At 38.6% G+C, this 27,238-nt stretch overlaps 1 pseudogene; it reads right to left on the bottom strand.

Moving 5' to 3' along the window:
- LOC149178185 (protein NUCLEAR FUSION DEFECTIVE 4-like) overlaps positions 1-19,730 on the bottom strand; it is a 37,171-nt pseudogene extending 17,441 nt beyond the window's left edge.
- Positions 19,731-27,238: the final 7,508 nt, after the last annotated feature.

Genomic DNA, 27,238 nt, shown 5'->3' with positions numbered 1-27,238 from the left:
TTACCATCGCAATATCTCATCAGTCCCCATCTTAAATAGATGCCTAGCAATGACAGAGAAATCGGCTGCGCGCACCACTAATTCCTTCTTTTGCTGGATAGTATATCCTTCTAGTGTAATTCCTATTGTTAGGAAGTGTATTATATCCTCAAAATGACCATCCGCGACACGCACTACAAATAGCTATGCGTCAGGCAATCCTTCTTCCAAGTTAGTAGGTTCCTCCCCTGTTTCGATGCGCGACAGATGGTCTGGTCCTGCGTTCAATCATCCATGCTTCACAACAACTTCAAAATTGTACTCCTGGAACAATAAGAGCCATATGCAGATTCTCCCCCCCAACACAGGCTTATTAACTAGGTGCTTTAGCGCGGAGTGATCCATATACATCTTAAAATCCCCTCCTATCAAGTAATGCCTATACTTCCAGAGCGCATACACCATAGCCAGCCCCTCGTGTTCAGTGGTGGAATATTTCTTCTTTGCTTTGGATAATATGTGCCTTGTGAATGTGATAGGATGGTTCAATCCTTCTCCACCAGCCTATTTCATCACTGCTCCCAGCTGTATACATGACGTGTCAACATGTACATGAAACTCTTTTTTCCAATTCGGGAAGACTAGAATCGGCACAGTAACCATCTTTTCTTTCAATATATCCAAGCTCTTCCTACAGTCATCGTTCCAGTAGAACATGATGTCCTTCTTCAACAATTTCTCCACAGACGCAGTGATTTGGGTGTAGCCCTTGATAAACTTTCTGTAATCTCCCATATGTCCTAGAGTAGTGCACAACTGTTTCACACTCCTCGGTGCTTCCAAGTTCAGAATCATCGTGATCTTCATGGGGTCTACCATTAGTCCTTGTCTGCAAACCACATGCCCCAATAGGTTCCCAAATGGAACACAAAACAGACACTTCTTGAGATTGAGCACAATCTGGTATCTTTGATAGGTATCTAGCATCAGGCGCAAGCTTGCTACATGGTGCTTAACTAGCCTAAATACTGTCCAGTCATCAAAATATACCTCCAGGAACTTATGAATAAATTCCTTGAATGTCGTAACAACCACACGTGAGAAGATTGCAGGTGCATTCTTCAATCCAAATGGCATTACAGTGTAATGAAAATAACCCCACTCAGTTTCAAAAGGTTATCTTTCTCCTATCCTTCGATGCAATTTTGATTTGGTAGTACTCAGAGAACCCATCAGTGAAGGAATATGCTTCCTGGCCCTCTACATTATCCAACAGTTCATCAGTGAATGGAGTTGGGAAAGGATCATGCACACAAGCATCATTCAGTTTCCTGAGATCCACGCATATCCTTATCTCATCCTTCTGCTTCTTCTCTTGCACCACCATTGGGCTTACCCAATCAGATTCTTCCACAGGTTCAATGATGCCTGCCGCAAGCATCTTATCTAGCTCTAATTGAACCTTCTCCTTATACTTTGAATTGAGACGGTAAGGCCTTTACTTAACTGGCTTTGCGTTATGCTTTAACATGATCTTCATCATTCCTACGTCCCCGATTATTCCTTTCAAATTTGTAAACTTGGTAGGGAATAAGTCCTGGTATTCATGGAGTAGTTCAATGACCTTATCCACCATTGCATTGTCCCAATAGTCTCCAATCTTCATGAATTCGGGTTCTACCTCCGTATCAATGTTTACTTATTTTTCTTTCAACAGTGCGGCTATATCGGGTTTCTCAATCTGCGGTCCTTGAACCTCATGGTGACCTTGTGTTTCTGGAATGTTAATATTCTGTGGGTCCTTGTCCTCTTCTTTGGTAGTTACATTATAGCATTCCAACGCGTGACTCAGATGAGTATCCCATTCAGGTCGAATCAGGTCTAAAGGATCCTGTGGTATCCTAAAGATTGTTTCTTTCACTTCTTGTAGCACTTCATCAATACTGTCAAACCCCTCCTCAAAACTGAATGTCATCATTAATCCTTCATGCAGGAAATCCCATTTGCCTGTCCCATGGTGGAGCTCTATTTCTATATACCAATTAATTGGGATAACATCCAGGGTATGGCAGAACAGGTGCACCCACTCAGGTTTGAGATTTTCTCCATAAGCTTGTGTCCATTTGGCCAGATTCACACACGGATCAGTCTGCCCATGATACTTTTTTGTTAGTTGCATCTTAGGCTTCCCAAATCATGTTTTCATCATCCTCCTACATTCGCGCCAATCATCAAAGCTTCCCTTGTGCGTACCCCACCATCTTGTAGGCGTAGCGTGCAGTGCCCAGTCGAAGGCCTGGAAGTGTTGCTATTCTAGGAACTCCCTTTCAAATGCATCCAGAAAGATATCTACCTCATTCAAACCATCACAAGTAGGCATATTTATTACCTCTAACGACACACAGCACAATGACTGGGTCATCATGTTGCAATTCACTGTAGTTACTTCATGTAACGGATTCTGCCAATATTCTATTTCTTCATTGGAGTCTGAAGTGCAGGAACTCTTGCGGTCCCATGTAATCCATCCATCCACGATGGGATTCACCCAGTCTTGGTCTCATGCTATTATATTATAGATATAGTCCAAGTCGTTATCACTCTCATAATCGTGGACAGGTTTAGTATAGCACGATCCTTTAACATGATCGAGGGGTATTATTACGCACAACAATTTCTTCTCAAAGATCATCTTTCACTTCTTCATATTGATTACCTCGTTCATATCAGTAGCCCAATCAATTCCTAGGAGAAAATGATAGGGATTTCTGTCATCCACTATCTCTATTACTTCAAAATCATCCAGCGTGCTTTCTCACTCAATATCCACTATCACCCCCTAACGCAGCCCCATGGGGATGATATTCTCCTGATTCGCCATCCTTAGTTGAATTAGAGACCATTGCAGTGTAGGTCTTCCCATTTTCTCCCAAGTCTTCTTTGGTAGGACATTCACATGTGACCCTAGGTCCAAAATGACCTAATCCATTTCATAATCTCCTATCTATGTTATCAATCTCATCTCCCGTCCCATCCTTGTTTTATGCTTGCCAATCTTTCGTACTACATGCGGCTCACCTGGCATGGTTCCAATGCATCTATTGATGAGTTCTTGTAACCCTTTCATAGCATTATTATCACGCAGTAACTTCATACAGTTTTCTAGGAAAGTTGTGAGCATAAAGGGGTCCATCTCCTACTCAGGCTTATCCTTGCTTCCTGAGGTGGAGGCCTTAGCGAAGCTCTTCTTAGCTTCCATGAAGGTTTCACGTGCATGCTCCAAATCAAATTCAGCCTCCTTTTCCCAGGCTTTATGAACCCATGTACTGTCTTCTGGCTATTTCCCCTTGTCATCTCCTATTGCGATTCCACTTTTGAGCACTCTATTTATGTTTGGATCTTCCTCGTGCAGCTCAGACCTCATCATTTGCAGGTTCTGAGTCAGCGGAGGTGGTAGCACCATTTGTCATGTATCCTAGCTATCAGCGTAGGACAGTCTTCAGTTTCATGATTAAACAGTCTGCAATACTTGCACGATGGACACGTCGGATTAGTGCAATCGCGGGCATAGTTTCATGGTCCTCCGCAATTGTAGCAAATCAATTGTCCTTGACCTCTACCAAGTCCTCCTCCACCTCAGCCTCTAGCACGCCCCTAAAATCTTGTCCGCGCCACTCCTGCACTCTGGTCAAGGGGCCACATTTCAGCTTGAACCATATAGGCAAAAGTTCTATCCATCATCAGTTCATAGATCCTGCAAGTATGCTCATCGTGCCCTACCAACCTACAAATGTTGCAGAACAGTTGTTGCGGTGTCTGTATAAACTTCTATAGCAAGTGACAGTTATACATGGCATGTTTTCCTACTACCTGACAAATAACGAACCATAATGTAGGCCCCGCGCTAGGTCCTGCTTGGGCTTCTAGCCTTGAAGGCATCGGTACTCCTCCTGCAATATAGTTTGCAAAGATCGGGAAATGGTCTTTATCATGACCTTGAATCTTTCATTTCAAGCACCATACCTCCTCGCATTCCTATGGTTGAATCGTCATGTCCTGCTTCAGACTTCGCATCTCAAGGCATAGATTCTTCAGTTGTGCATGGATTTGGTGAACTCCTAGATTAGGATCTTGCATCAAAGTTTCATGTAGTCTCATGGAAATCTCCAAGGCCTCTGCCTGAGTTGTTATCTTCTGCTACGACAATGCACTCCTTAAGTGTGGTAGTAGCAAAGCCAGAAACCACTCACGATGTTGTCCATCTATCAAATTCGTGTTGGCTTCATGGATTGTACATTTCAGCCTTTGATGCAGTTCCCAAGGTGTCTCGCCTATTTGCATTGCAATCTCTTTGAATCCCACAATTGACTGCACCTGAGATTTAGGCCTACTAAATTCCCTATTTATTGTTGCCTAGATGTCTGCTACTCCAGTATTCGGGTTATCGTTAAACTACTTAATATACCAGGTTAGCACGCGATCTTGCAGAGCACTAACTAGTGTCACCTTCTTTATATGATCACCTATAACACCTTGAGCTTCCCATACAACCCTGACAATGAACCAGAATTGGTCGGGTCCTCATTTCCCAAGTCTTTGAACAAAGGAAACTTCACTATATTTGCCATATTGAACTGCAGTGGAGGTGGAGGTGGTATGGGTGAAGTTGGAGGTGACGGTGGTGAAGTCAGAGGTGGTGTGGGTGGAGGCAGTATTCGTGAGAATCCTTGTCCTATTAACTAAATAGCACTTCATGGAGAAACCTTCGCTATCCCTTCTTCGTCACCTCGTGGAGGTGAAATCAAGGGACTATACTTCGGATCCTTTTTTCCTTCATTCCTGTAAGTTTTTTCTGCTTCACTTAGTTCCGAACATGAAGGTAGCTTCATAACCCGTTTTTTTGCACAATAGCATTTTAATCCAGGTATTCAAAGATTTTACGTACTTACCTCGCGGTCCTTTGAAAAAGTGTCGCTCCACCTTGTTATAGCTGACTGAGGTATCGACTGCAAATTCAGCCACAAATCCTCCTATGACGTGATTGAGCCAATGATCAACAACGTGGGCGATCTTATCCTCTGATGCTTCCAACCTTTGCACTAGTTCCAAAGTCCACACAATAGGATCGTCAAGTTTCCACCTTCCTTGGCTATCTGCTAGCTTCACGATCCACTCGTATAGCTCAATAGGGAAGGAGAAGAAAAAGATCTCATGGATCTTTATATATAGGTATTTGGCCAACCACTTCTCCTTTGTCAGTCATGAGTTTCTAATCTCTTGTGCCATGAATTTGTGGTTCTTTCTATCCAACCAGTCTCCAATCTCCTTCTTAGTTGGATTCCATATGACATCACACATCTGTTATGCAGATTCTGGTCCTGGCAAAGGAACCATTTGTTGGCTTGAGGGGGCGCAACCTAGGTTCAGCATTAATTAGCCAAACAAATCCCTACATTACTGGCCCCTTCGGCATTAGCCCATGGAGTGCGGACCGAAGTCTCACACGAAGCAGTATGGGGGAATGTTGGAACCAAGTTTTCACACCCTGAGATGGTTGTGATGTCATTTGATTTCTTCTATCCCTGCCTTCGTGCAGGTGGTTTCGCTCTAGGGCTTGCAAGACAAATCCTTTATTCCGGTCCTCAATACTTCCACAAAAGTATATGATCGATCTTCGTGCAACCCTAACCTGTGTCTCAAGTATTTTTGTGCTGCTATGGCAGCGTGCCTTGTAGATTCCTCAATTATCCTAAGTGATTTTCTTATATTGTCAAATACTTAAAGTTATCACCGTGTAAGCAGATATTTGTAACTACATTCAATTATTCAATGTAATTTCATTCATTCGTGCATAATATAAGAATAATAAAGGAAATTCATACATAATATATCCAAACCCATCAACAGAACAAAGACACAAAAATTGTAGAATAACTCCTTTTATTAATATCTCCCAAGTGTTATAGACTTTATCCACCCTGCACATACAGCTGCAGGGGTCCGCGCACTCAGCTGTGGGCTTGTACCCTAGGCCTATGTGCACTCAGTTGTAGAGCCTCTATCTACACTATGACCCATGACTTAGACTTCTTCTTCAGAGCTATCACTCTATTACATGATCTGCCATTCTATTAATCAATGCCTAAACTACTTAGATCTTAGCTCTTCTTATACAATACCATGGTCCTGAACCATGGGTAGGTCTCTTACAGCTGACTATAGTTTACAAAACTAAGGGCGGACTACCCTTTTTGACACATAACACCTTCATGCTCCATGACCACAAAATGCAAAGTCTTTACAATTATATTACAAAAATTGACTTAACACGGGCTTTTAGCCCCAAAACTGCCCTTGGGGGATCCCACTCCCAATGCACATGCATCCATATAAAACATTCAAGAGCCTATCAACAGTGAGCAAGATCTATAACAAGAGCTCTTCACATCATAACAAATATATCATGCATGTAACCAACATTTAACTAGAATGAGAACATGAAAAAATAGTCACATAATCACACATTAAAAAAAAAATTGTTCTCGTTGATATCATTAAAGAATAACACATAATAACATATGAAAAGTGCCAACTAAGTTGGGGAATTCCATGTACCACTTGACCATAGATTGGGTGGAACCAAATATTTTTTTCAGTCAATCACCTTTGTGCCATATTCCAAGCATGAATGTGGGATCACATGGGATAACCAAAATGTAACCATACAAGGAATACATAGGAAACCACCTCCACCCTTGTACCACAATGACTTCATCTAATACCGAGCCCAAAAATTACCAAAATCAATACTTGCTTGGATTCCTTAGAATTTATTCACAATGTCGAGAGGAATTTTCCTGTCTCCACCCACCAGTCATGAACTTCTTGGAGAAAACCATCTCCACCCTCAACTCTTTGAATTTTCATGAGACCGCTTAAACGAAGATCCAAAATCTACCAACAATCCGAAGCTCAAACAAATAGGGAAGCCAATACATCATGGGTATCCATGAAATGGTACATGGTAAGGTTGTACATGATTATCAATCCAAGAAAATATCCATGCCAGTGACAAAAAAATAACCGGCAAACCAATGCATAAACCATGCATCATAATTAGAGCAAGAAAAATCAATGTAAGGACCCCATTCCATATTTACCCACTTTTACAAGCTCTCTAGGTAAACATGAGCTAAGAGTTACTATGACGTGACCTAACCTTCCAGGTTTCAATTATTGAAGTGTGATCTACTAACCAGAAACTTACTGAAACATCTTAGGGACACTAGATCACCTAGGTGAGAGACTACAACTCCTGGTGACCAGACCCTGAGTTGGAACTTCTTTTTAATTGAGATCTGATTTTTGCATTAGAGGTCTTGTCTCAAAAAGGATGAATAACAAATACATAAGACCTCTAATACAAAAACTTGAATAAGGAATTAACCTAACCCATCCCAACCACGACAAACATTTCGTCAAAAACATCATGTACATGTAATGTACAAGTCTTAAATACACATTTGAACATAGAGATCCAATATTTGTCTGAGAATCAACAAGAAGGACTAATAATCTCTCATAATAGCTCCAAAAACATTTATTATGTAATTCGTTCATTAAAAATTCATTTACTAACCAAAACATGATGAGATCCATAACTCAATTCTGTCATAAACCATGCCTATAACTAGCATATAACCATAATAATAGCAGTAATAGAACAACCATCAAGACGACATAATAACAAGCATAAATACATATTATTTACGAGTGGAAAAGGAACTCTTATTAACTAATCTAGGTCCAGGTGTGAAGAAGGACCCTTCTAAGACCCTTTACTTTAGTGATGTGTTAAAATTTCTTTTTAAAAGAACATTAGCGAATACATCTGCATGTGGAAAAGAAGAGGAATATAACAATCATCAGCACATGAAAACATAAGCGTTGATAATGGAGTTCATCCAAGAGGGATTACGTCTCTGGGCCCCTGTGTCAAGATGGTGTAGGCCGCTACATTAAGTGTTGCCAATAATGGTGATGTACACAAGAGATGATGTCGCGATCATACAAGGAAAAATTCCCTCACACAGGAGTGGCTCTAAGAGATGTTCCACAACTAGAACTCTCAATCAAAAGACTCCTATCAGTATGATACAAAAACATGCATGATGAACATCCCGCCAACATGGCATAAAAGGGATGTCAAAATAAAACATGCATGACGACAACAAGAGTATCCCAACAACATACAACAAGGGATCTCAAAACATAACATGAAGAGTTATGACAACAAGTACATCACATAGAATATTCCACATCAAATCAAGCAAGGAATCATGACAACATGTAATAAACAAGATCCTACATCAACATCAATCAAGGATCTGTGCAGTATAATGCAGAAAGAATAAGTACATGAACACATCATATACATCACAACCAAGGGAAATTTGAAGAAGTGGATGTCACATTGTTGAAGTTGCTTGGATCATTGCTCTCAAGGCATTGATCGTATGAAGACGGTTGCTCGCACATGAATGTGGACACTTGCACTGGCACTTAGAAAAGTGGCTAGAAGAAGAAATGAGAGAATAAGAAATCTAAAGACACCATCAGATTTCTGGCATCGAGTAGTGTTGAATCGACTGTCCAAAATCCAAATTCTGAGAAGTTGAGAATTCTGGGCTCAAGGAATCTTTTAGATTCCCCCGGGATTCCTCAAAGATTTTGCTCCATGGATGGACTACAAATCTGCAACTCAGATGGAAAATCTGATCTTGCCATTGTGATCCTCGCGGAAAACCATGAAAAGCAAGTATAAACTTGACTATATTCTGAAATATCAAAATTTTAACTCCTTGGGAAAATTTCATGGCTCATGGTTTCGCTACCTGTTTTTGCTGAAATCATGGTTCCACGTGCATTCTGGAAATGACTGGAAAATGCAGACCTCTAATGAAGAAACTAACAACACCATTATGTTCGTGGCGACGAGAAGTGTAAAAGCCATATAAAATTTGTCAAATTCTGACAAAGTGAAAATTTTGCAGGAGATTTTGCCCTCCTACAAAATTCATGGTTCCTGCATTAAAATATTAATTAATATGCCTTCTGCCTCGAAATCTATGCTTGCAGTCTCTCTCCTCCTCCTCGAATTGTGTGAAGAGGTAAAAATCACTGTTTAAATAGGAAAACCTTGGGCAGATTCACCAAGGTAAGCAGTTGGCGCATTGGTTAAATATATACGTTGGTTGAGGAGAGGTCAGGGGATCAAATCCCACCCCTCCATATATATATTTTATAAAACCAATGTGATATAAACCCCACACTAACATTAGGCACCCTTATCTGCTGTCGGCACCTTAAATATCAGTGCTTTCCCAATATCGGCGATCGACCTTTGAAATCAGCGATCAATATGGGTGCTAGCACATATATCAGCGCCCGATATAGGGTTTCATCGATATCTATATCGACGATCGCATTCATCGGTGGTCGGTGCTGCATATTAATCAGCGTGATATCCATGTTTTCGCCGATATCGTTATTGGCAATATGTCCAAAATTGGTCGGGGCGATAGGGTGTGGGCCGGGTCCACTGCCGATGGCCCGCGCCCGCCCCTTAATACAATAGTTTTTGTTATATATATGTGATGGATGGTTGTTAAAGGGTCTGGCGGGAGTTATGGCCGCCGACTCGACAACATATATTATGGTTGCGATTGCGATAAGGCCGGCGGGGGTTATGGCCATCGGCCTTAATATATATGCGATGGTTTTAAAGGGGCGATTGTGATTTGTTCAAAGGGTTCGGTGGGGGTTGTGGCCGCCGATCCCTAACATATATGTGATTTGTTTTTATATAGTTATTAATAACTATATATTAAAACAAATTTTGTTATGTGGTTATTTAATAACCAATGTAAAAATGATTTTTGTCCCTTATGCAGGTTTAGGAGACCAACTGAAAGAACACCAAGTGTCAATGGCTGATGGTTGCCATGTGGGTCCCACCTGCTTATTGGGATGCCATGTGGCATACTGTGGGCCCCACTTTTCCCCTGTCATGTCAAACTTTGAAGAGCTCTATCCTTTGCATATGAGCTCGGTTTGATGAACCGTTCACACCACCGCGATCATGGCGACGAGATACTTAACATGAAACTGTTTTGAGCCTAATCCAAACACTTTGATTTTGAGCCCTCTTTGTCATGTGTGTCTCTTTCGAGCCACCTGGATCATTAACATATGGAAAACCAACCAATCCAGGGACTTCCATGTACCATCTAACCATAGATTGGGATGAACCAAATCTCTTTTCTAGTCAATCACCTTCGTGTCATATTCCAAGAATGAATGTGGTATCTCATGGAAATAACCAATCAAAACCATAGTAGGGATTCCATAGGCCAAACCACCTCAACCCTCGACCAGTGATTCACCTCACGTTCTTACATCACTAACCATCACGATATCGGTCTCTACCCAAGTTGGCCAAGGCTCCAGAGTTTTTTTTCCAATCTAACTCTAGGACTAGTAACTCAACCCACAATTGTTGCAGGGCTCCAGAGCATTTGTTGAAACAAGGCTCCGGAAGTAGTAACTCAACCCACCAAAGGCTCCAGAGTGTTTGTCCAACCAAGGTTTCCAGGACACGTAACTCAACCTAAGTTGTTCCAGGCTTTGAAAGCATTTGTCCAACCAAGGCTCCAGGAACTAATAACTCAACCCACAACCATAAGGAACATGAGAACCAACCAGAAAATAAAAGGAAAACCCACAAAACCATGGCTATCCAGGAAATGGAAAGGCTTAGGAAAACCATTTTCAATTCACGCAATTCTCCATGTTAGTGACAGATCATAGCCAAACAACCACATGCATATGCCATGCATACCAAAACTAGCAAGGAAAACATACATGCAACTCAATACTTACAAAGAAAACCGGATGTAGTTGATGAACCCGTTGTCCTGTTGTGCTTTCTTGCTTTTTCCTTTTCCTTCTTTCTCCAAATCCAGAGTATGCCAAAATCCTCCAAGAGTGCTCCAATAAACTCTAAGTGCACAAGAGTACGAGAGAGAGAATATAAAAGAGATCCAAGCTAAAGCTAAAAAAAGGTTGTGAACTAATTCTAAGAAGCCTTTTTATTAACGAGGCCCCTATTTTCTTCAATTTCCATTATTTTCCTTTAATTTCCTCCTCACATGCAACATATGACTTTTCACCTTCCTTTTCTCTTATTCTCCATCATTTTCATAAATAAAACTGAGTTAATGCCTATTTGTGTTTTCCATTTCCTTTTCCAATTTCCATTTCCATTCATTAATCACCAGTGATCCCCATAATTGTGTTTTTTCCCAACATTCATCTTGGAATATGTGTCCCATGGTCTTGGTCTTATTTTTTCCTTTATTAAAATTATTACATGGATTTTTAACCAAGGTTGTTACAAAACCCTCCCCCTTGGTAGAACATCATCCTTCATGTTCAATGACACTTATAAACCACCAAACACATGCTACCTATGGACTTTGTAACATAGCTCGATACAAAATTTACATCATATCCATATGCTAAAACATAAGCAATATCTCATGAACACCATATCGCTTGTTGGATCTTTATAACATAACTTGATGCAGTATGTAGATACATATGTATATCTATACATAACCAAAAACAACATCAATCATATACCAAAATACATCATCTCAATGAGTGAAAAGAGAAGGATACATCACCCACATCTAATCAACCATCTCCCATGTAGCTTCATCAGGCCCAAAGTGCTTCCACTACACTTTAACTTGCTCAATTGCTTGATTCTTGAGCATGAACATCTTTCACTGCAAGATGCACTAAGGTTCCAGTTGGAATTATCCTTCTAACTCCACCTATAATACATACCAATCAATAACACGATCAACATATTTTACATATCTTTTAAGTAATGAAACATGGAAAACATCATGGACTTTCACTGTTGGAGGTAGTGCAATTCGATAGGCTACTGGTCCAATCCTCTCAAGAATCTTGAAAGGTCCATAATATCGAAGTGCCAACTTGGCACATGATCCAATCCTCAAGGATCTCTTCTTGGGCCATACATCACCTCAAACAGACTCATCTTCAAAGAATCCTGATACCAATTTTCATATGTAAACTCCAATAGTGGAATATATTCTTCCCACTTTCGTTGTTGATGCATGGCATAAATCCTCAACATGTTCTCCAAAATCCTCTTGACCCTCTTTGTTTTTGCATCTTTTTGTGGATGCTAAGATGTACTGAAGGCCAACTCTTTACCGAAAGCTACAAATAACTCTTTCCAAAACCTGGAAGTGAACTTGGCATCTTTGTTTGACATAATATTCCTATGAATACCATGCAATCTCACTATATCTCGGATGAAGTCCTGTGCTACTTCTCTAACTCAATTCATAGAATTTACCGGAATGAAGTGCACTACCTTTATTAAACCTATCAACCATAACCATAATAAAATCATGCTATCTAGATGTCCTTGGAAAACCTGTAATGAAGTCCATGGAAATTACCTCCTATTTCCACTCTGGAATCATAATCGACTATACTAATCCACCCGGATTCTTACACTCTTCTTTTACTCGTTGAGAATCCAAGCATATCGCAACAAACTCTTCCACCTCTTTCTTCAAATTCAGCCAGGAGTAGAACTTCTTCACAACTGTCAATGTCTTATGATATCCCAAGTGACCTAAATATGGCTTGAAATGAAATTCCCTCAAGATAAGCTTCTTGAGCTCATTGTTGTCTGACACATAGATCTTGTCCCTAAATCTCAGCAAACTATCTACCATGAGATGATAACCCACATCATATTCATCTGTACCCTGCTGATGTAACATGTGCCTAAGATGTTGGTACATTTCATCTTGTTGTCCTACCTCTAAGATTTGATCTTGTAAATATGTCCCATATGAACTCATAGTTGTTATGTGATTTACCTATACTCTCCTGCTAAGATCATCTACAACCCTATTCTCTTTACATTTATTATATCTAATTTCAATGTCAAACTCATTGATCATGGCCAACCACATAACTTTCTTGGAATTCAAATTTGGCTGATCAAACAAGTATCTCAACCCACTTTGATCACTCATCAGAATGAACCTCCAGCCAAGAAGATAATTCCTCCACATCTTTAGTGCATGGATGATTGTTGTCAACTCAAAATCATGTGTCACATATTTTTTCTCGTGTTCATTCAATTTTCTTGACTCGTAGCATATTTCCTATCCTTCTTGCATCAGAACCCCACCAAGTCCTCTATTTCAACCATTTGTGCACTCCAAAAACTAATCTAGATCTACAATCTTTAGGACAGAAGCATTTGTCAACAACTGCTTCAACTGCTCAAAACTTGTTGCACATTGCTATTTCCATTCAAGTTTATTTCCTTTCATCTGCAAGGATGTAATAGGATAGGAAATCTATGAGAAGTTCCTAATGGATCTCCTATAATAACTAGCTAATCCCATGAATGATCTGACCTCATTCACATTACTAGGAGCTGCCCATTCCAGATAGCTCTTATATTTTCCCAATCCACTATTATACCTTCCTTGGAGACAACATGTCCCAAATAATGTGCCTCTATCTTAAATAAGTTGCATTTACTAAGCTTGACATACAACTGATGATCTCTTAACAGTCTTCACACTGCTACTAAATGTTCGACATGCTCTTCCTCATTCTTAGAATATATCAATATATCACTAATGAATATCATCACAAACTTGTCCAAATAAGGATGCAATGCATTATCCATAAGCACATAAAAGTAACTGGAGCATTGGTTGGACCAAAAGGAACTATTATTGTCAGTCTTGTTAGCCTATCACCTAGATCAAAAAATTCTTTTTACTTTGACCTTTTAAGGCTTTCATCATCAAATTTTTTTGTTAATAGGTTTACACATCAAATTTGGTCATTATATGGTCAGTCCAAGATGGAGTCATTGTCTGAAATTTCACTCATGCTGGTTGCTTATCATACACTATGAAAATGGGTCAAGTCATTATCATCATTCCATTAGGTCTTAGGTCATCCATTAGGCCACAAGGGTCCCCAAGGTCCACCATTTCCATAGTAAGAAAAAAAAAATTCAAACATGACAAAGAAAGGAGTTGAAGAATTGAAACATGATTTATTCACATTTTCATGAAATCAAAGGTTTCAGAAGAAAGAAGCACCAACACTCAGGAGATGCCAAAAGCACATTTACAATGGTAAATGTAAAGGATTAGTTTCTTTTCTCTTTTTGAAAAAGTGAAGAAATTACCCCTATATAAACTTAAAAAGGCTCAAAACCTTTTCATTCATGTCTCATTCACTCTTCATCATCAAGCTCCCTTGCCTAAAAAGGCAAAAAATCTCTTTCCCTAGGATAAATTGACCCAAAACTGAAGGCGCTGCGCTTTGGAGGTTAGGCATTGCGTGTAGGTGAACTACGATGCGCTTTGGCGCTGCGCGTAGGATAGAGTGCCCAAAACTCGCCCAAATTTTCCCAAAATTCAAATTTTTTGCTTTCAAACTCAGTCAAATTTCTTTCTAAGGCTGAAGAACAAGAAAGTACATCATTTCTCTCTATTGTTGCTTTCCCATTTGCATTCCATGTCAATAATTTCTAAAGCTAGGCTCTGTAGAAAATGTGCCATGGGAAATGCTAGGGTAGAAATGGTCATCACAATTTGTCATCTCCTAAACATGTAAATTGACATTCTACACCTTCAGACATGTATGATGGGTCATTTTGACCAGTCCATCCACCTCCAAACCAAGTTAAACACTAAAAAAACAAAACCCTAGCTATTCGTAGAGTTATTTTGACCAAATCACATCATAAACCTTCTTGGTCTCACTTACAAGTAGCCACATTTGTTCACCATTTTCCTCACTCATTTCCATCAGTTTTTCAAATCCCTCTCATCTTTCACAAAACCCCTCCCATCATTTTGTCAATATCCCTCACATCTATTTTCACTTCCTGCTACTAGGATTTTGTGTCAACATGGAGATTGATTCTTCACCAGAGAGAAAGAGACAACACAGAGGGAAGATTCTCATATATGAACCATCATATTGCAATCAGATAAACTCCTATCCTTTCATCAAACAATGCTTTGAAGATGTTCACTGTTTGGAATTTTGTAAAAAATTAAGTGAAGCAGGGTTTTACTGACAGATTGCGTAGCTACACACTTGAAAGGGGAAACTGTTTTCATTTCTGGTATTGAGTTTAGCTTCTCAATGGCCTCCATCTCATTAGCAACTAGTTTACCAAACAATGGCGAATATTGGTTCAAGGGAATGAGTCTAGATCTTGAAAACTATAAGCCCTTCTTAAAGACTCCATACAGAGACACACATACTCACCTTATGCCTTTTAGATATTTTCTTGAGGTATGCTCCTCTAATGAAGGCCATCATGAGGTTCTTTACCTGTGAAGGTAGATTCTCAAGGTTGTATGCATATCACATTTGCCTCTTGATGCACTTCACATCTCAAAAGCCACTTAACATGTGCAATTACTTGTTCAGGAGTATTTCAAAAATGTTTGAGAAAATACAGTTGAAGGACAAAGAGCACTCTCCAAGCTTGTTCCATCACAATCTCATCAAAACCATTGTCCTTCATCAGTTGGAAGAGAGGGGTATGACTTGGGAAGCCTGTTAAGGGATAAAGTACCCTAGGGCTTTGGGTCAGAACCCTAGTAGAGCAGGAGTAATCTACAGCAAGAAACATGCAAATAACTCAAGAAAAATGCTTAAATGAGCAAACTATGCGAGGATGTACATACCTGGGGGTCCTTCATTCGGGTAGTTCCAGCCAGGGTTCAAACCCTCTGCAACTCCTCACGATCTTTGAACCTGCAAAACAACCAATTCAAAGACGCATAGTAGCATATAGATAAAGCATTATAGTGAAATCAACTTTATGACATATAAGTAGATGGTTAGTTATATATTGAAATAGTCATTCATACATAAACCATAACAATAACATCAAATTCATGAACAAAGTTGATATCAGGAACAAGACAGTGTTTCTTTTATTACAGATAACTATAATCAAAACATAGAAATAGTTCACCTGAGTCTTCCTCTTCCGCCTCCAAGCGGAACCATCCAGTACCAGTCTTCAAAAGGCGCCTTCCATAACCAACACAAGGATATATCCCTCAAGTGAAAGGATATCAACTCTCAAGAAAAAAATGGTTTACTAAACTTGGGGAAGTGCTTGAAGCACAGGGATCTTCAGACTTGATTAGGAGATAATCTCAGCAGAGTAATTATGTATTTTCTCTCCTCCCTTAGGCCTTCCCATTGAATTCTTTTTATACTTCTCCCAGAGTAGTTTTTTAGTTGGGAAACAGTTGGGAATAGTTGGGCCACAGGCACTAATAGGTAATCAACAAGTAAAACCCATGATCTCCGCCCATAGTTAATGAAATTTAATTTTTTTAAGTGTTTTAAGACATATACGCGGGTTGGGTATAGACTAACCCACGTGTACACGCATTTAATACAGGGAAAAGTCACATACAGGGAGTAAAACATTGTTTTTTAAATATTTGGACCAAATCTGGAAGGAGGGGTTGCCCTAGGCCATAAGCCAAGCATCACAAATACATAAGGTGGTATTTGGAGCTATAACAAAGCCTTTTTAGAAACAACTTTGAAATGGCATGAAGAAAATCCAGCATCTCAGTCCTGAAGCTCACCAAAACAACAAACAGAGATGGGGTCATCTAGCAAACTAGAAGAGAAGATTCAGCTACCTAGGCCAGAGATCACCAAACTATATAAGAAAGGGTAGATGGTTTTGTTTTCTTCTCACAAAGAGAAAGGGGCCAAACCTTCTTCATCGACAAAGAAGGTATCAATAGCAAAGGATAAGAAGACAACTGAGCATGAGTTAGAGATTATTGATCTACAAGAGGAAGATGAGATTTCAATTATGAAGTAGACTATCAGGGACAAGGACTACCAAATCAAGGAGCTGGAAATAAATATGGAAAGAGAAAAGTTCATTATATCATTCCTTGAACAAGAAAACAGTCAACTCAAAGCAAAAGAGTTGATCTTAGAAAAGGAAAAAGCCAAGTTATTGCAGCAGGTTGGAAAAGGCAAGGAGATCATAGAATCAAGTGAGCCTGAAGGATCAAAAGGTATAGGAAAGAGGAAAATACCAAGAACCAGAGGTCTCAAGGAAGCTTTGCAAGAGGAACAAAAACAAATATTTCTCAATGAAGACCTTAACCTAGAAGAGAGGATTTCCCTAGAGGTACATTGAGATAAAGAATATTGGCTCAATAGGGTGAATGAAAACTTGGAGAAGATCCTGGAGAAGGAAAACAGAGATAATCAAATGCTTAGACACATGGCACATTATTATCAAGCTCAAAACATGATTGCCAATGTCAAAGTGAAACAACTCAAAAACAAGCTCACGGAGACCAAAAAAGATCAAAAGGATGAGGGAAACTTGGAGATTCTTGTTGAAGCATCCATGAAGCTATAAAAAAAATCATTTTTACACCTTCCCTCCAATTTTGAGCTAATTCTGAGCATTTTGAGTTTTTGGGCAAATTTTGGTCTAAATTCAGAAATTTGGTCTTTCCAGGCCATGCACTTCTTCCTCAGGCATCAATTTCAGGAAAGGTTTACATTTTTAGAAATTTCTTGGCATCTTCTAAAAACCCATTTGCCCAGGTTTTGCAGAGGTGGCTTAGTTTGGGAGAAAAAGGCAAAAAAGTGGCGAAAAACTAGCATTATGGACCATTTTTTTACAGGCGCTGCGCTTCTGGAGTGACATTGGGAGAATGGATTTTTGAAGATCTTCCTGCACTCCAAATTCATAAATTCAAACTGTTTTAGAAACTAGACTTGAAAGGCTAGTTGACCATTCTCTCTAATTTTTATTTTTACCCCTGGAAGTCACATAAAAAGCAGCTCAAAGTTGGCACTGCACTTCTGCACTTTTTGTGTTTTTAATTGTAAAATTTCACTATGTAAAATTTCTAGTTTCTAGTCTAACTTGGTCAAAGGCAAGATTCTCCATGTAATGGCACAATTTACGAGGCTAGGTGATGTAGGCATGAATAAATGCATATCATAGGTTGTTTTTGATGTTTATTAGGCCTCATAAAAGAAGAAAACTCCTAATCAAACTCTTCATGAGGTGTTTGAGTTGTGCCTTCTCACTCTCACCTGTTGGTTGAGTGAATCTTGGAGTTGGTTCCTCCACCAAGGAATTTGACTCCTGAAGGTGGGAAAGTGGTCTAGGAGAGTCTATAAGTATTATTTCACTTCAGGAGAAGAGGGTTGAACTTTTTGTAAAGGAGGCTTGCATTGTAATCATCTTTCAACTAATATAGACACATGTTGCAGCTATTTTCAAGGAACTCTAGCCCAGTGAGTTCATGGTGCTTGTACTTCATTGTTTTTGTTTTCTCATGGTCTAAACATCTTTATCTACATTATATCTCTTCTTTCTATGTATTCCTTGTGATAAAATACTCAGAATTCTTGTTTTACAAGCTCTGTTATTTGGTTTTCATGGTTATGTGTTTTGTCTTCCTAAGCTAATGAAATCATATTTATTTATGCTCATTAGTTACTTCCACATTATATCCTCTATACTACACTGACAAATACTCAAATTACACCATGGCTTATAACATATAGCTCCTTCTTATGCTTGCTCCTATATTCCTACAGCTTAGACCTACTTTTGGCTCCAATTCCTAAGTTCAGCAAACCCTTTGAAAACCAAAATTTTCACAAACTAGTACACATATCTAGCCTAAAATTCATTTTCTTTAAAGTCATATCACTAATAAGAGACTTAGAGAGATCCCTCTCATGTTGAGTAGGGCTAGCTACTGAGCTGAATTGGTTTAAGGTTACCCTTGTTGATTTCCTTTTTAGCCTAGGAGATTGTAAGGACTAACATTTTCGGCACTGCTTGCAGGGAAATGATTGTTAAATTATCCCTGGGAAAATATTAAGAGCTTTCAAGAACTATTTCTGTACCTCTCAGTTTCTAGTATCCAAAGATAGGTTGAATTCATAAATCTCACCAGTTTAGGGTGTATACATTCTGGCTTCCAAAAGGCATACTAGGTCAAATCCTGACCCAAATCCAGCCTTTATTGTTGAAGACCCTGAAAGACTACTCAGAAAATTAGACTACTTATCACTAAATGTGCAGTTCAAAAAATTAAAAGAACAACTTCTCTGCCTGAATACCTATTCGCCTTTGAGCAAATTCCATTCGAAGAGCAGGTAGAATTATCACTTACAAGGTCTAAGTCTAACTCTTGCATCTCTAATATAGCACTAGAACCTTTAAAGGTTGAAACTTACTCTCTTTCTTCAGAATATTTTTCTGCTAAGACTAATCATTAACTATGGTTAAACTTTTATAAGCTTCAAAGCCTTGCTGACCAACTCCAAATCACAACCGAAAAATATTTTGTTCAATACCAACTTGAATACTTAGCCACAGCTTCAACCTCTTTTTCAACTCCAAGCTCATCTACCACATCTCCTAAAGCTTCAGTTTCATCATCTTCCTTGCCTCCTTCGTTCGTTCCATCCTTGCCTCTACAAACCATTTTAGTAGTTCCATCATCCCCATCAAAACCTATACTTACACAACCCATTGTAACACCTTCACTTTCTCCAACAATCATGGTAAGATTTGCACCACTTTTACTGCCTGCTCAACTTACTGCTTTTCCTCAGAACTATGGTCAAAGACTTCCTTTGTTTGATGGAAGTGCAGAAATTACAACTTAGCAACATGTTGACAGGTTAATAGACTTCATTGATTTAGAAGAAATTGATGAGGAGAATGCTAAAATGAGGATTATCACTAAGATTTTCTCAGGAGATGTTAAGAAATGGTTTCGAAGTCTGGCTACAAATTCCATTAATAGTTCTCAAAGATTGACTGAATTATTTCTAGCTCGTTGGCAAGAGAAGAAAAATCCATTACAGATATTGGCTGAATATAATTCAATGAAAAGGAACCCCAATGAAATAGTTCAAGAATTCACATCAAGATTTAATACAGTGTACAATTCTATACCTGATGATATGAAACCTCCTCCTGCTTTGGCTCTTCTTCATTATCTTGATGCTTTTGATCTAGAGATGGCCTATCAGCTTAGAGAAAGAGACCCAACTACTCTTGAAGAGATGTAGCGGAATGCAATCAGTGTTGAAGCCAATTTTCTCATTAAGAAGTCAAAATCAAATCCAGAGAGGGCGGAAAAGAGAGTTTCTTTTAGAGAAGAACCTGCATCATCTTCTGATTCAAAGCTTGATAGCCTAATAAAAACTATGGAAAGGATGATGGATAAAATATCCGTAACTAATCGGCAAGCTGAACCATCAGTGAGGAATCCTAACTTTCATAGACAGCAGCAACAGTGGTTCAAAAATCGAAAGAGAGAGCAGCGAAATCAAGATCCTCAAGGTCAAGTGAAAGCTCCATTTCAACAAAACTATAATGAAGGGTAGGAAGAAGACGAGGAAGAAATTGTAGAAGCAAATCACTTCTTTCAAGAAGATGAACTACCTACTTTCCTAACAGAAGAAGATCAGTTTTCTAATGACTCTTTTATACCAGATGAGCAACAATTTGTGTTTGCAAGTGAAGATATATGGGCTGATAGGATTGAAGAGTACCAAAGAGGATATCAAAATTCCCCCAGTCATCTCCAAAAGCAGTACAATTTAAGAAACAGAAATGTGCCTATTACTATAATTCAGAAAAGACAAAATTCATAAAAGGACGCACCAAGCAAAGAAACCCCTCCTATAGGCCAGAATAAAGATAAAGCTATTGTCACACAGAATTGGGATAGAACTAATGAAGCCTCCACTAATAATGTGAGGAAGGATAAAGAAATGCTAACTAAAAGCCAAAAGAAGGAAACTCAAGCTAAAGGCCAAACAGAAAGGAAGGACATCGCTTGAATGGAGGTAGAAAAGCAATCTAATATTTTTAGTTTGGAAAATGAAATTTCTAAATTAAAGATAACCATTCCCCTCACTGAATTGGTAAGGAATGACAAATACAAATTTCAGATTGCAAAAATGCTTAGGGTTGATCAGATGTCTGATACAGTCAATGTAGTTAATGATGAGCCAACCATGATTTTTGGTCCAGCCTTAGAAGTAGCTCCTGAAGATAGTGAAATTCCTACTTTTTATCTAAGTCTTAAACTTCATGACCTTTTCCTTCATAATGCTATGCTAGATTCTGGTTCCTCTTATAATTTGATGCCTAAAGCCATCATGGATAAACTAGGACTGAGCATCACCCGACCTTACCATGATCTTTATTCTTTTGATTCTCTAAGAGTGAAATTCCTTGGCCTTATCAAAGACTTGGTAGTGTCCTTAGACCAAATCCCAACCAAAAATGTATTTATGGATGTTGTAGTGGCTGATATTTCTCCTAGGTTTGGCATGTTACTTTCAAGATCTTGGGGAGAAAAATTAAAGGGCACTCTGTAGCTTGACTTTTCATATGCCACTATCCCTATTTTTGGATAGCTTCAAAAACTTTATAGAGAAAATAAGATGAAATTTATGATCAGCAGTAAGGAGGAGCTAGTCAATCATCCTATACATGTTGTTCATACTGATCTTGATTCTTTCATTCTATTTAGTGATAGGGATTCTGTTGATGATGAAAGTCAGTTAGTAGAAATTTCAGAAGTTCCCAACCAAATGGGCACTTCTAGTGAGATGGACGCCATTGGGTTAAGTGAGATGCCAAATTTTCTACTTTTCTGAGAAACAATGTTCAAGTGATGCAAGTGATCTTCATTAGATTTTGAAAATACTGTTAGATCATCAAGATAGATAACCAGAAATATATCTTTTTCATTTGCAAATGCTATGTCCATAGCTCGCTGAAAGGTAGCTCATACATTCTTCAGCCCAAAAGGCATCTTGCCATACATGAATGTACCCCATGGAGTTGTGAAGGCTGTCTTGAGCTGATTGTCTTTGTGTAACAGAATTTGATTATATCCAGAGTATCCATCAAGTAGTGACATCCTAGAGGATCCCACCACTCTTTGAGGTATGTGATCCATCTTAGGCAGGGGATAGTTGTCTTTCAGGGATAGTTGTCATTGCTAGTATTGAATTTACCTTCTCAATGGTGTCCATCTCACTAGCAACTGTTTTACTAGACAATGGCCAATACTGGTTCAAGGGAATGAGTCTAGATCTTGAAAACTATAAGCCCTTCTTAAAGACTCCATACAGAGACACACATACTCACCTTATGCCTTTCAGATATTTGCTTGAGAAGTATGCTCCTCTAATGAAGACCATCATGAGGTTCTTTACCTGTGAACATAGATTCTTAAGGTTGTATGCATATCACATTCGCCTCTTGATGCACTTCACATCTCAAAAGCCACTCCACATGTGCAATTACTCGTTCAGGAGTATTTCAAAAATGTCCGAGAAGATATAGTTGAAGGACAAAGAGCACTCTCCAAACATTTTCCATTAGAATCTCATCAAAACCATTGTCCTTCATCAGTTGGCAGAGAGGGGTATGTCTTGGGAAGCCCTTTTAGAAACAGCTTTGAAATGGCATGAGGAAAATGCAGCATCTCAGTCCCCAAGTGCACCAAAACAACAAACAGAGATGGGGTCATCTAGCAAACCAACAGAGAATATTCAACTACCTAGGCCAGAGATCACCAAAGTGTATAACAAAGGGCATAGGATTGTGTTTTCTTCTCACAAAGAGAAAGGTGCCAAGCCTTCTTCATCGATAAAGCAGGTATCAGCAACAAAGGATAAGAAGATAGTTGAGCATGAGTTAGAGATTATTGATCTAGAAGAGGAAGATGAGATTTCAATTATGAAGCAGACTATCAGGGACAAGGACTACCAAATCAAGGAGTTGGAAATAAATATGGAAAGAGAAAAGTTCATTATATCATTCCTTGAACAAGAAAACAATCAACTCAAAGCAAAAGAGTTGATCTTAGAAAAGGAAAAATCCAAGTTATTGTAGTAGGTTGGAAAAGGCAAGGAGATCATAGAATCAAGCGAGCCTGAAGGATCAAAAGGTATAGGAAAGATGAAAAGACCAAGAACCATAGGTCTCAAGGAAGCTTTGCAAGAGGAACAAAAACAAATATTGCTCAATGAAGACCTTGACCTAGAAGAAAGGATTTTCCTAGAGGTACATCAAGATAAAGAATATTGGCTCAATTGGGTGAATGAACACCTGGAGAAGCTCCTAGAGAAGGAAAACATAGATAATCAAATGCTCAGACACATGGTGCATCATTATCAAGCTCAAAACATGATCGCCAATGTCAAAGTGAAACAACTCAAAAGCAAGCTCAAGGAGACCAAAAAAGATCAAAAGGATGAGGGAAACTTTGAGATGCTTACTAAAGAATCCATGAAGCTATAAAAAAAGTCATTTTTACACCTTCCCTCCAATTTTGAGCTAATTCTGAGCATTTTGAGTTTTTGGGCAAATTTTGGTCTAAATTTAGAAATTTGGCCTTTCTAGGCACTGCACCTTTTCCTCAGCCATCCATTTGAGGAAAGGTTTACATTTTTAGAAATGTCTTGGCATCCTCTAAAAATCCGTTCGACAATATTTTGCAGAGGTGGCTTATTTTGGGAGAAAAAGGAAAAAACGTGGCAAAAAACTAGCATTCTGGACCATTTTTTGACAGGTGCTGTGCTTTTGGAGTGACCTTGGGAGAATGGAATTTTGAAGGTCTTCTCATCCTCCAAATTCAGAAATTCAAATTGTTCTACAAACTAGACTTGAAGGGATAGTTGACGGTTCTCTCATATTTTCATTTTGACCCCTAGAAAGGACCTCAAATCATCTCAAATTTGGTGTTGCGCTTTTGTACTTTCTGTGTTTTAAATTGTAAAATTTCATTGTGTAAAATTTCTAGTTTCTAGTTTGACTTGGTCAAAGTCAAGATTCTCTATGTAATGGGACAAGTTACGAGGCTAGGTGATGTAGGCATGAATAAACACATATCATAGGTTGTTTTTTATGTTTATTAGGCCTCATAAAAGAATAAAACTCCTAATTAAACTCTTCATGAGGTGTTTGAGTTGCACCTTCTCACTCTCACCTGTTGGTTGAGAGAATCTTAGAGTTAGTTCCTCCACCAAGAAATTCAACTCTTGAAGGTGGGAAAGTTGTCTAGGAGAGTCTATAAGTAATATTTCACTTCAGGAGAAGAGGGTTGAACTTTTTGTAAAGGAGGCTTGCATTGTAATCATCTTTCAGCTAATACAGACACAGGTTGCAGCTATTTTCAACGAACTCTAGCCCAATGAGTTCATGGTGCTTGTACTTCATTCTTTCTGTTTTCTCATGGTCTGAACATCTTTATCTACATTATATCTATGCTTTCTATGAATTCCTTGTGTTAAAATACTCAGAATTGTTCTTTTACAAGCTCTGTTATCTAGTTTTCATGGTTATGTGTTTTGTCTTCCTAAGCTAATTAAATCATGTTTATTTATGCTCATTAGTTTCTTCCACATTATATCCTCTATACTACATTGAAAAATACTCAAATTACACCATGGATTCTGACATCTAGCTCCTTCTTCTGCTTGCTCCTGTATTCCGATAACTTAGACCTACTTGTGGCTTCAAACCCTAAGTTCAGCCATCCCTTTAAAAACCAAAATTTTCACAAACAAATACACGTATCTAACCTAAAATTCATTTGATTTAAAGTCATTTCACTGATAAGATACTTAGAGAGATCCCTCTCATGCTTAGTAGGGCTAGCTATTGAGCTGAAGTGGTTTGAGTCCACCCTTGTCGATTTTATTTTCAGCCTAGGAGATTGTAAGGACTAACAAGAACTACAATAAACTCAATGTTCCCATACCTAGTCTAGAAATAAGTCTTGTAGATGTCCTCTTCTTTCATGCATATCTCATGGTATCATAATCTCAAATCAATCTTCGAAAACATTGTTGCTCCTCTAGCTAATCAAACAAGTCATCAATCATCAGAAAAGGGTACATGTTCTTAATCGTCACCTTGTTCAACTACTTGTAATCAATACATAAACTAAAAGTATGATACTTCTTCTTCACAAACAACATTGGTTCATCCCAATGTGACAGACTTGGCCTAATGTATCCCGTGTCAATAATTTCCTTCGACTACAATTTTAATTCCACTAGCTCTGGAGTGTTGATCCTGTAAGGTACCTTTGATGCCCGTGTTTCTCTCGGTACCAACTAAATAGAAAATTCCACTTCCCTGTGAGGTGGTAACTCTAGAATCTTTGCTAGAAACACATCCTGAAACTACTGTAAAATCAGATACCTCTTAAATACCTCTGCATCCTCAACATCCTTATTATTGTCACTAGAAATATGCAATGTAAATAATACACACCCCTTCCTGCTACTACACTTTTCTGCATAGATATAACCATCCTAACTGATGTTTCCTTCTTCTTACCCTGAAAGACTCTATGTTCTCCTATGTCATCCACTCATTCAATGGCATTATTATAAAAATATACCTTGTTCCTATGAACATACAACCAATCCATACCCAACAACATATTGTATGATCCCAACAGAAGCCTGTTTAGATGCACTGATGTAGGCATACCAATCCAATCAAATGCAAAAGCTCTTACCTAGTGATGAACTATTTTCTTAGTATGTGTAGCCAACTGTACTAACCAAGACTTTAAATGCACTTCTTTATTTAAACCACACTTATGCACTAGGTCAGCATTAAAATAACTATAATTAGATCCAGGGACAATCAAAATAGAATTAACTTGATCACAAAGATTTTTTCCATCTTAATAATAGTCGTGTGATGATCAGCCAGACTGTTATCCAATTCTCCATAGATCTGTGGAATACTTTGTCCAACATCTCCAACAGCCTGTGCCTTTTGAGCACTGTAAATATGTGGAAACTCCCTCCTGCAATGATCCTTGCCACAATTCCAACACTATAAAGGCTTCCTGCCCTCACCCTTGTTCTTCTCCTTAGACTAAAATCCATGTTCTCTATTAGGTGCATTGAACTTCTTGTGTCATGTTACATTCTCCTTGTCATTTTTATCTTGTAGTTTTCCTCTCTTCTTATCCCATTTTCCTTTAGTATTGTTATTACCTTTCCAATATTTCTTAGTCTCAAACCCGAACTTCAATTTCCCATAATAATGCTTTAGTCTTCTGATGGCTTCGTCCAATGGTCTAGGCTTATCAAACTCAATCCCGTCTTTGAATGCTACTAGCAACCCACTGATGAATCTATGAATATTTTCTTTCTCCTCTTTCAGATAAGGCAGATACCTCCATAACTTCAAGAACTTAGTCATATAGTCCTCATCTATCATAGATCCCATCTTCAACTCATATAATTTATTTTCCCTGTCATCATAGTATCTCTCTGATAGATACTTCTTCCTAAAAAGTCTCTCTAACTCACTCAAAGTCAACTCCTCTTCCTGAATACCCCTAACATTCTTTACATATTCCCATGAAATGTCTACCTTGCCTTTAATACTAAATTAGATATCTTGGCCTTCAATTTTACTTAGTATTCATGTAATCTGAAGAACTTGTTCATCCCTAGTAACCAAGCTTCTTCATCTCTCCATCAAATGTAGGTGACTTTTCTTTCTTAAAATCTTCTGGAAAATATTGCTTCTTATTCCTCCTATATCGATGGTAATGGTGATGATCATGTTGTCTCTCTAAACTAGAACTAGAAGGATATCTGGGGTCATCATCCCTCTTGTGAGGTGTATCCATGAACCTACCATCTCTAACCATGTTATCCCTGTCAAACCTATATCTCGACTAAGATATACTACCATAAGCCCCATTATTTACTTCTTCCTATCCATGACTGATGCTAAGCGGCCCCTATCTTTGAAAATATGACAAGATCTGAGGGATGAATGTATTAGAGTTTTCTTGTTTCTCATGTGCCCTAGCAAGTCTCTCTTGAGACTAAATTATTCTTTCATTATCTACTTTGTAGCTTCTTATCTCTACCTCTGAACTTCTCAATTTATCTGCTAAGTGAGGGGAGTACTCATCAACATGTTTCTCATATGATCTATAGGGAGAGTCACGTGATCTGTAGTCCACCATATTTTGTGTCATCTTTGTTCCTCTTCCTT

This window comes from Pinus tabuliformis, chromosome 4_1, assembly GCF_031772625.1.
Source record: "Pinus tabuliformis cultivar Carrire ecotype Pingquan chromosome 4_1, CPIR1, whole genome shotgun sequence".
Classification (NCBI taxonomy): Eukaryota; Viridiplantae; Streptophyta; class Pinopsida; order Pinales; family Pinaceae; genus Pinus; species Pinus tabuliformis.
The sequence above is the reverse complement of the archived record's forward strand: the minus strand, read 5'-3'. Positions and strand labels throughout refer to the sequence as shown.